Source organism: Mus caroli, unplaced genomic scaffold (genome assembly GCF_978045245.1).
Source record: "Mus caroli unplaced genomic scaffold, Mus_caroli_1 scaffold_11, whole genome shotgun sequence".
NCBI classification, from domain to species: Eukaryota; Metazoa; Chordata; class Mammalia; order Rodentia; family Muridae; genus Mus; species Mus caroli.
The window spans coordinates 605,626-614,930 of record NW_028227266.1 but is presented as its reverse complement, the minus strand read 5'-3'; positions in this window follow the sequence as shown (position 1 = coordinate 614,930).

The following is a 9,305-nucleotide window of genomic DNA, read 5'->3' as shown; positions in this document are numbered from 1 at the left end:
TCCTGTTATTTTTGTTGTTAGAGGTAGAATTATGTTTGTGTGGTTCTCTTCTTTTGGGTTTGTTGTGAAAACATCAGCTTCTTGTTTTTTCTTGCCTGCAGTTTCACTCCTTGTGTTTGATTTTTTTTTTTCTATTATCTTCTGTACGTCAGGATTGGGGGTAAGATATTGTTTACATTTTGTTTTGTCTCAGAATATCATGGTTTCTCGCTCTATGGTAATTGAGAGTTTTGCTGGGCATAGAAATTTGAGCTGGCATTTTTTGTTCCCTGAGGGTCTTTATGGCATCTGGCCAAAATCTTCTGGTTTTAGAATCTTTGTTGATAAGTCTGATGCCATTCTGTTAGGTCTTGCTTTATATGTTACTTGACTTTTTTCCCTTACAGCTTTTAATATTCTTTGTTTTCCCTGTGCATTTGTTGTTTTGATTACTATGTGATGGGAAGATTTTCTTTTCTAGTCCAATCTATTTGATGTTATTTAGGTTTCTTGTACATTTATGGCCATCTCTTTCTTTAGATTGGGGAGGTTTTCTTCTATGATTTTGTTGAAGATGTTTTCTGGTCTTTGAGCTGGGAGTCTCCACTCTCTTCTATACCTATTGTTCTTAGGTTTGTTAGTTTCCTTTTGTCCTGGATTTCTTGAATGTTTTGAGTTAGAAGCCTTTAGCTTTTTGTATTTTCTTTGACTGCTGTGTCAGAGTCTTCTATGGTATTTTCTATGCCTGAGGTTCTCTCTTCTATTTCTTGTATTCTGTTATTGATACTCGTATTTGTGACTCGAGATTTCTTTCCTAGGTTTTCCATCTCCAGGGATGTTTCCATATCCATTTTTAGATCCTGAATGCTTTTGTTCAATTCCTTCACCTGTATGATTTAGTTTTCCTTTATTTCTTTAAGAGATTTATTTGTTTCCTATTTAAGGGATTACTTGTTTTTCTGCAGTTCTTTAAAGAAGTTATTTATGCCCTTCTTAAATTCCACTATCTTCATCACAAAATTGGATTTTAGATGTAAATCTTGCTTTTTAGGTGTGTTGAGGTATCCAGGGCTTGGTGTGGTATGAGGGTTGGTTTCTTTTTTTTTTTTTTTTTTAATATATTTTATTACATAGTTTTCTCAATTACATTTCCAATGCTATCCCAAAAATCCCACATACCCTGCCCCCTCTCCCCCATTTCCCTACCCACCCATTCCCATTTTTTTTTTTTTTTTTGGCCCTGGCGTTCCCCTATACTGGGGCATATAAAGTTTGTGTGTCCAATGGGCTTCTCTTTCCAGTGATGGCCGACTAGGCCATCTTTTGATACATATGCAGCTAGAGTCAAGAGCTCCGGGGTACTGGTTAGTTCATAATGTTGTACCACCTATAGGGTTGCAGGTCCCTTTAGCTCCTTGGGTACTTTCTCCAGCTCCTCCATTGGGAGCCCTGTGATCCATCCACTAGCTGACTGTGATCATCCACTTCTGTGTTTGCTAGGCCCCGGCATCGTCTCACAAGAGACAGCTATATTAGGGTCCTTTCAGCAAAATCTTGCTAGTGTATGCAATGGTGTCAGCGTTTGGAAGCTGATTATAGGATGGATTCCTGGGTATGGCAGTCTCTAGATGGTCCATCCTTTCGTCACAGCTCCAATCTTTGTTTCTGTAACTCCTTCCATGGATGTTTTGATCCCAATTCTAAGAAGGGGTACAGTGACCCCACTTTGGTCTTCATTCTTATTGAGTTTCATGTGCTTAGCAGATTGTATCATATATCTTGGGTATCCTAAGTTTTGGGCTAATATCCACTTATCAGTGAGTACATATTGTGTGAGTTCCTTTGTGATTGTGTTACCTCACTCAGGATGATGCCCTCCAGGTCCATCCATTTGCCTAGGAATTTCATAAATTCATTCTTTTTAATAGCTGAGTAGTACTCCATTGTGTAAATGTACCACATTTTCTGTATCCATTCCTCTGTTGAGAGGCATCTGGGTGGAGAGATGGCTCAGCGGTTAAGAACACCGACTGCTCTTCTGAAGGTCCTGAGTTCAAATCCCAGCAACCACGTGGTGGCTCACAACTATCTGTAATGAGGGTTGGTTTCTGATATTTTAAAGTAGCATTGTTTTTTGTTGCTTATGGTCTTGTGCTTGCCTCTTGACATCTATTTATCTCTAGTTATAACTGCCCTTTTTTGTCTCTGACTGGATCCTGTTGTTCCTGTTGGCCTTGTTGTGTCAGAACTCCTGGGACTCAAGCTGTCTCTGTGATCTTGTGATTCTGAGATCTTGTGATCCTGGATATGTCAGAACTCCTGGGAGTTGCACTTGTTCTGGATGTTGTAGGAGTTTGTGGGGAAACAGCACCCTTGGTCTGATCTGGGCACTGGTACAAAGCAACCATCATCCCATGCCTCTGGTTGGGCACGGATTTCTGGATCTCCGAATCCCTGAATCCCTGAGGTCCTGCTTACTACAGGTATTGGGGCAGATATTGTGGCCTTACCTGTGATCCTGGGTGTCTCAATATAATTTTTTCAACGTCTAGTCTGAAATTTGTATGCCTTCAAGGAAATATTATTTTAAAAATGTCTAGGAAGAAAAAATTAGATATAGAAAAGCTTCTACTAACTGTGAGTACACTTAAACTACAGTGGGTTTGTGTAATGTTAATACTTATTACACATATTGAGTGGATTTGAAATTGGAATCATGATGATTTTCTCTGTGCAATTTTCATTTTGACATTAGGTAAATCTAGGTCTCATCCCTAGAATTTCTTTCCTCATTCTATAGCTTGATGCAAGACACTTTAAAGTGACAGAAACAAAAATATATTGAGTATTTAACCACACACTACTACATCTCTAATTCATAATGAATCCATGAAATAAGAATTGTAAAGGCATTTTAAGGAATTAATTGAGGCAAAATAGGGAAGCAAATAAATACATACTTGTTCAACATAGGTTAGATTAGAGCACAGGCCTGAGATTCTGAGTCCTAATCCATTCACCTAGAGCTGTTCATAAGCTTATCTGTGAATGCAGCAAGGTTAAAGAAACTTACTTTGATGAATTTTGTAAAGACTGTTGACAGTTAATACTATTTTAACATAATGCCCTGTAACCATTAGTGGTTTTTAAGTTGTTTTTAGATGTAAAACATTGTTGTTGCATTTTTTAAAAGAAAAGCAAAACACTGATAATTTAGAATCATAATCTAGTCACTGCTGTTCATTTTCCCTAGCAGAAAAACATGATGTAGATGAAATCTCTAAAAAAAGAAAAAAATCCAAACAACAAAACCCATTAAGAATGCCATGTGGAGCCGGGCGTGGTGGCGCACGCCTTTAATCCCAGCACTCGGGAGGCAGAGGCAGGCGGATTTCTGAGTTCGAGGCCAGTCTGGTCTACAAAGTGAGTGCCAGGACAGCCAGGGCTATACAGAGAAACCCTGTCTCAAAAAAAAAAAAAAAAAAAAAAAAAAGAATGCCATGTGGTTGAACCACTTGGATTTCTATAAGGAATGTAAAAATTCATCACACATTTACAAATAATAGGCATTATTTCAGACTTGAATGTTTCCAAATGTCTCAACTGATAATCTCTCTGTGCAAAATGTAGACTGATAGTTCAGGGAGATAGTTTAATCTAGAGAAGGGAATCACATCCTTCTAATATGTCTTTCTATTTAATAAAAATATTAAATATTGTCACAATATTTTCTTGAATTCTTCCATTCTGTCTACATGATCTCCACTCTTATTTTACTCTTCATCTTTGCCAGTTCCATTCTGGGTATATGAAGTCTTGAAAGAGTTCATAAATCAGAAAAAAATACAAGGTGATGAAAATTTAAGCACATGAAATCATGCCAAGCAATATACAACTTGTTGTACATATTTTAAGTGCTGTTGATATGGCTGTTAAAGGCTGTGGTTGCTTGACATATAAAATAGGGAAGTAGCTAAACTGAAGTATTTCACTTTTTACCAAATAAATAGATGATAATAGATTGGTCTAGATAGATATAGATAGATAGATGATAGGTAGATAGATAGATAGATAGATAGATAGATAGATAGATAGATAGATAGATAGAGGTACACACACACATATATGCATATATATATATGTATATATATATATATATATATATATATAGAGAGAGAGAGAGAGAGAGAGAGATGTTAGACACATGAAATAGGGGTTTTTTTGAAGTATATCAACATTAATCAACTAAAACAAAAGTCAAGAATACAGTTCAATTTACAAAACTTTAAAAAATGAAATATGTAGGTATAAATTTAACAGAACATGTTTAAAAACTTTTCTTAAGGTTTTTCTTGCTGCAACAAATGATATAACAAAAAAGCAAGTTGCGGAGAAAAGGATTTATATCAATCTTCATCATAAAGGAAATCAGTGCAGGAATTCAAACATGGCAGGAACCTGGAGGTAGGAGTTGATACAGAGACCATGGATGGGTTATACTTGCTGCCTATGGCTTGCTTAGTCTTCTTTCTTATAGAACCCAGGATCACCAGCTCAAGGTTGGCCACATTCACAATAATTTGAACCCTCCCCTATAAATCAGTAGTTAAGACAATGTCTTATAGCTGTATCTTGTGGACATAGTTTCTCAGTTTAGGCTTCTTGCTTTGGATAGCTCTAGCTTGTGTCAACTTGGCATAAGACTAGCTAGCACAGACATTTAAAATAGAAACTAAAATTTATTGAATAAAATATCACAGGTTTTGCCTCAAATATAGAAACTTATGATAAAAAAATATTTCATAAAAGGGAGAGGAGAGAAACATTAAGGATATAGAGAAATGGGAAGGATAAATAGTGATAGACAGAGTGTTACCAGAATACATTATATGCAATTATGTAAATTCTTTAATGAACACATCTCCTTGTACAATAATATATGTTAATTATAAATAATAAAGTAAAACAATTTAGCATAACCTGATGTAAGTTCAGATGGACACAAATTGGAGATTTTCATTGTGCATAACTGAGGAATATTGCACTGTCCCTTTGTACCATTTGGTTAAACATCATAGTCTCTTTCTTTCTAATATTATCCTCCCTAAAATTTAGCCTTTTCTTGATATTCCTGTCTCTTTGCTTCTCTGATATACTCTCCTCATTCTGAGGATTTATGTCCCCATGGACTAGTCTCTCTTGTCTGTTAAGTGTTACATTCCTCTGCTTAATTATCTTAGTATACAGTGTATTTCTGTCTTAGGGATCTTCTAAAGTATCAACTCAAATGTCTCTTCCCTTATTTTTGTTTTGATTTTGACCTTTTATTTTCCAAGGTGTATGCTTTATCCTCCATTCATAGAGATTATATCAGGCTTGTGGGCATAGCTTAAGTTTTTACTTATCATTCTGAACTCAGCTCAATAATCATTTCCTCATAATTTCTTCTTTGCTACATCACCAATCTCATTATTCACATTTATAATTATACATTCAATTGTGCATGTGTCTTTCTTCTTTTCATGATTTACATACTTCTCTCATATGAGAATACATTTGTATTACAGTTATAACAGAACTCAGAATAGTTCCTTTCAAGGAGTTTATGTTTGGTAAATATTGAGCAAGTGATGGGTAAATGAACATATCTGTCAAGTATTATTAAACATGTTCTGCAATGAAAGATGAAGAAAAATGGGGTTAATTTTAAGGTAGAAATAATCCTAAAAGAACAGACCAGTGTTCCTTTGTAAGTGCTGAAAAATGTGAGTAAGAGAACATATGATGGTCAGCTCTGTAATTACAAGGAATCTTTGGCTAAGGTAGGTTTTTTTTAAACAACAAATAAATACAAGCTAAGAAGGTTATGATGGAAAGTAAATGATATAAAGTATATAACGTTGAATTCAGTTCACTGAGAGAAATATCTATTTTCATTTGGGAAAGTTTAGAAAAGAACTTGCATCTTACTAAAAAAATTTCAGACACAACCTTGAAAATACGCTCTCACATGTTCAGAAGCCCAGACATTTGAGCTTCAGGGTGATTTCCTGGCATTTAATGGAGTTCAGCATGTGAGGCTACTGTAATGATGTATGATTGATTCTGGTTCCCTACTGAAGAAGTGTGAGTGGGTATTCCATTCTCCTCTTATCAGTGAGTTGTAATTAATTGTAAGTGACTTGCTGTAATATTAATTTTTTCAAATCCTGTTTTTAATGATGGTTCTTAAACACTTTAACTTTCCTTGTAACCCACCATCCACCAGAGGTAAAGTATAAGAAAGAATATAGGAGAAATGGACCTGTTTAGAAAGATTCTTTGGAGCAACTCCTGTCTGTGTTGTCTGGAAATCAGCAGTTTAGTTCACAGGTTAGCAGGCAGCAGCACTTCAATTCACTTGCAAATACCTCATGGATGCACCAGCAGTCCAGTTAGGTAGAGTCAGGTTAGCAACAGCAGTGACATGACTTCGCAGAGATAGCCAGGCTTCAGCCTCAGCTCTAGTCAGCAGGAGGGACCAATAAGAACACTTGGAGAAGTTCTCAGTTGTTTTATAACACTCTCAGCCTCTATCTTCATGTATGCATCATAATTTGTAGCAGGTAATGTTGACACTTCTCACACTCTTACAATAGTACTAATAAGGTCAGGATCCCCTTATCCTAATGAGGAGTCTTGATAATGACATGCCCCACCCATAGTCCCAAATAAGAATCCATTCTCCAGTCATACAAAAGCAGCTGTTACCAAAGATCTGTGTTACCAATGACCATGATCTTCTTTCCAGAGAACACACAGAAACGCCTGTAAATGAGTGATGAGGATAAGGGAAAAACTGAACCTTTACAAGCTCTGTCTAAAATTCTAACACCTTCTCACTTAATGTATACTACTCCAGAATATCTTCCCTAGATCCAGTTAATAATTTAAAAGTAACATGAAGTAGCTTTAATATTAAGACATATTTTTCATATTTTCCTAAGTAAGATGCTATCAATCACACACAGCTATCTTCATAACTGATTTAAGAGACGTGGGATCTAGTCATCAACCTGAAATACTGGCTTCTTCTCACATTTTCCATTCCTTCAGTTTCTTCTGTGTTAGTTTCCTCTTTTTAATGCTCCCCCTTAAACTTCATATGTAGTTCCTCCCTTCCTATAACATGATAATAACATTTCTATGTAAGTGAACTTTTACAAACTGACAAACCAGGCTCATTCACCCTGGTTTTTCCTCTCAAGATTAACAGAGAAACTCTGTCACATTTGATATAATGGGAAGTCTAGATGTTTGATATGGATTTTGCATAATTTCCTTTGCATATCAGAGTTGAGGGTAGAGTGAGATGATGTGTAGAATGAAACAAAAAAATTAAATCAGTTATATATTTAATTGAGAATTAGATTCCTATATCTGTAAAATTAAGTAGAAGCCTTAACAACTTCTTTCCACTATGCATATCAGATAAATGAAATATTGAGGTTAGAATTTAAAGATGGCCAATATTTTTTTGTGGTTTAGACTTTGAAAAAAGATTTACCTACTCTAGTATTTAAAGATGGAAAGAAAGCTCTTTGTTTTGAAATAGACTGAAAAAGAAACAGGACATGTGGTTTTATGAGAGATCCATAGGAATTCACATTCAGATACAATAGTTTACTAAACACAGACCTGGTGTCAACTAACATTTTAAAATGTTAAGTCATTACTTTTTTGATGTAAGAATATCAGATATATTACATGATACACAAAGGAACTACTAATTTCTAAAATAAAATAAAAATTTATAAAAAGCTTAATCTTTTCTTTAAAAAGAGATTCAAGCCAGTTCTACATAAAGGAAGTGGGAGAGAAAAATAAGTTTCCTTCAATGGAAATCTTGAGTAGAAAAGGAGCAGTTCTTATATTGGAGCATGTGGTAGTGATTATTGACTGTCAACTTGACAGTCTAGAATCATTTAGAGGACAAATGTCTGGACTTATCAGTTTAGGAATGTCTAGATTGACTATGTTGAAGAAGAGTTCCCCATGGTTCTAAGCAATCACTAGGTTGTGCATGAAAGGATGATTACAATTTAACCATGGCTTATCTACTGATACTCACATTGAACCTCAATCTGCAGTAAGTAATGTTGAATCTATAGAAACTTACCTGGTGTTTATGGATAGCACTAGTTGTACATGATTAGGATTTGCTCTTAATAATGTTCTTGGGTAGTTTCCAGCATTGAAACCTATCTCATCACTGGACTAGAGTCCTTGAATCACTCTGCTAACAAGAAGGTTATCATTAGTGGTGTGTCCTCCAAAAATATGAGCTAAAATAAAACTCCTTAATTTTGTCAGTTTGTGGTAACTGTGGTCTTAGTGACAGTTATTGGCTTAGATGGGGAAAACAATGTAATAAAGGTAATCTGACTCTATATTACTCCACAGCTAGAGCAAAGGCTCATTAGGTTTTTAGTGTTTGGTAGGAATGTTCTTCGTGTAGTGTAGCTGCCATGTGAAGTCCTGCATGGTGCTGACATTTATCTCTGAAAGAGGTGCTTCTGCCTTCCCTTTCAACAAAGCAACTGTTCGCTACCAATTGAATGAATTATGCCTTTTCTATATGACAAGCAGAACAAGTGAGACTGTAGTAATTACCACAGGAATTATTTGCTTTTGTAACAGAATTAGGGACAATTATATCCTAAAAATAATGGGAAATTAACCAGAACTAAGACACTGTCTTCAGCTGTACCATCGGCCTTGTAAATACCATTCTGTGTGTGAGCCTATGAGCACACCAGTCAGTCATTTTTTGTCTCATTTTTAATCTCTTATTCAGTCACATCCTCAGTTACTCATAATATGGATAATAACTGTTTAAAAGAAGAGTCTGTAGACTTTTTTTGTTCATATAATTTATTGATTTAAATACTTGATATGTAACAGTTTGAACTTTTAAGGTAAATAATGCATGGTTTAAGCAGCTCTGTAATGAGTCATGTAAATATAACACGCAAGTTTTATTTCCACTTTGTTTTAGAAGAATCCCAGGTGCCCATAAATCATTTTTCCATGTACAAACTCACCTCGTTCTGTGGTCTGCACGTAACAATGACTACTGCTTCATGAAAGAGAATATATACATTGTGCATAACTTAGGATAATTACAAGTAAAATAAGCAAATAGGTAAAAAGTCATGCTACATAAAAAACAAAGAAATATGGTGTTTATATTTTTAAAAATATTTCCACCCATTTACAGGTATTATTTTTAAAATTCTAGTGAAATGAGGCATATTTGATCATTTTAATCGTATTTTTCTCAAAAC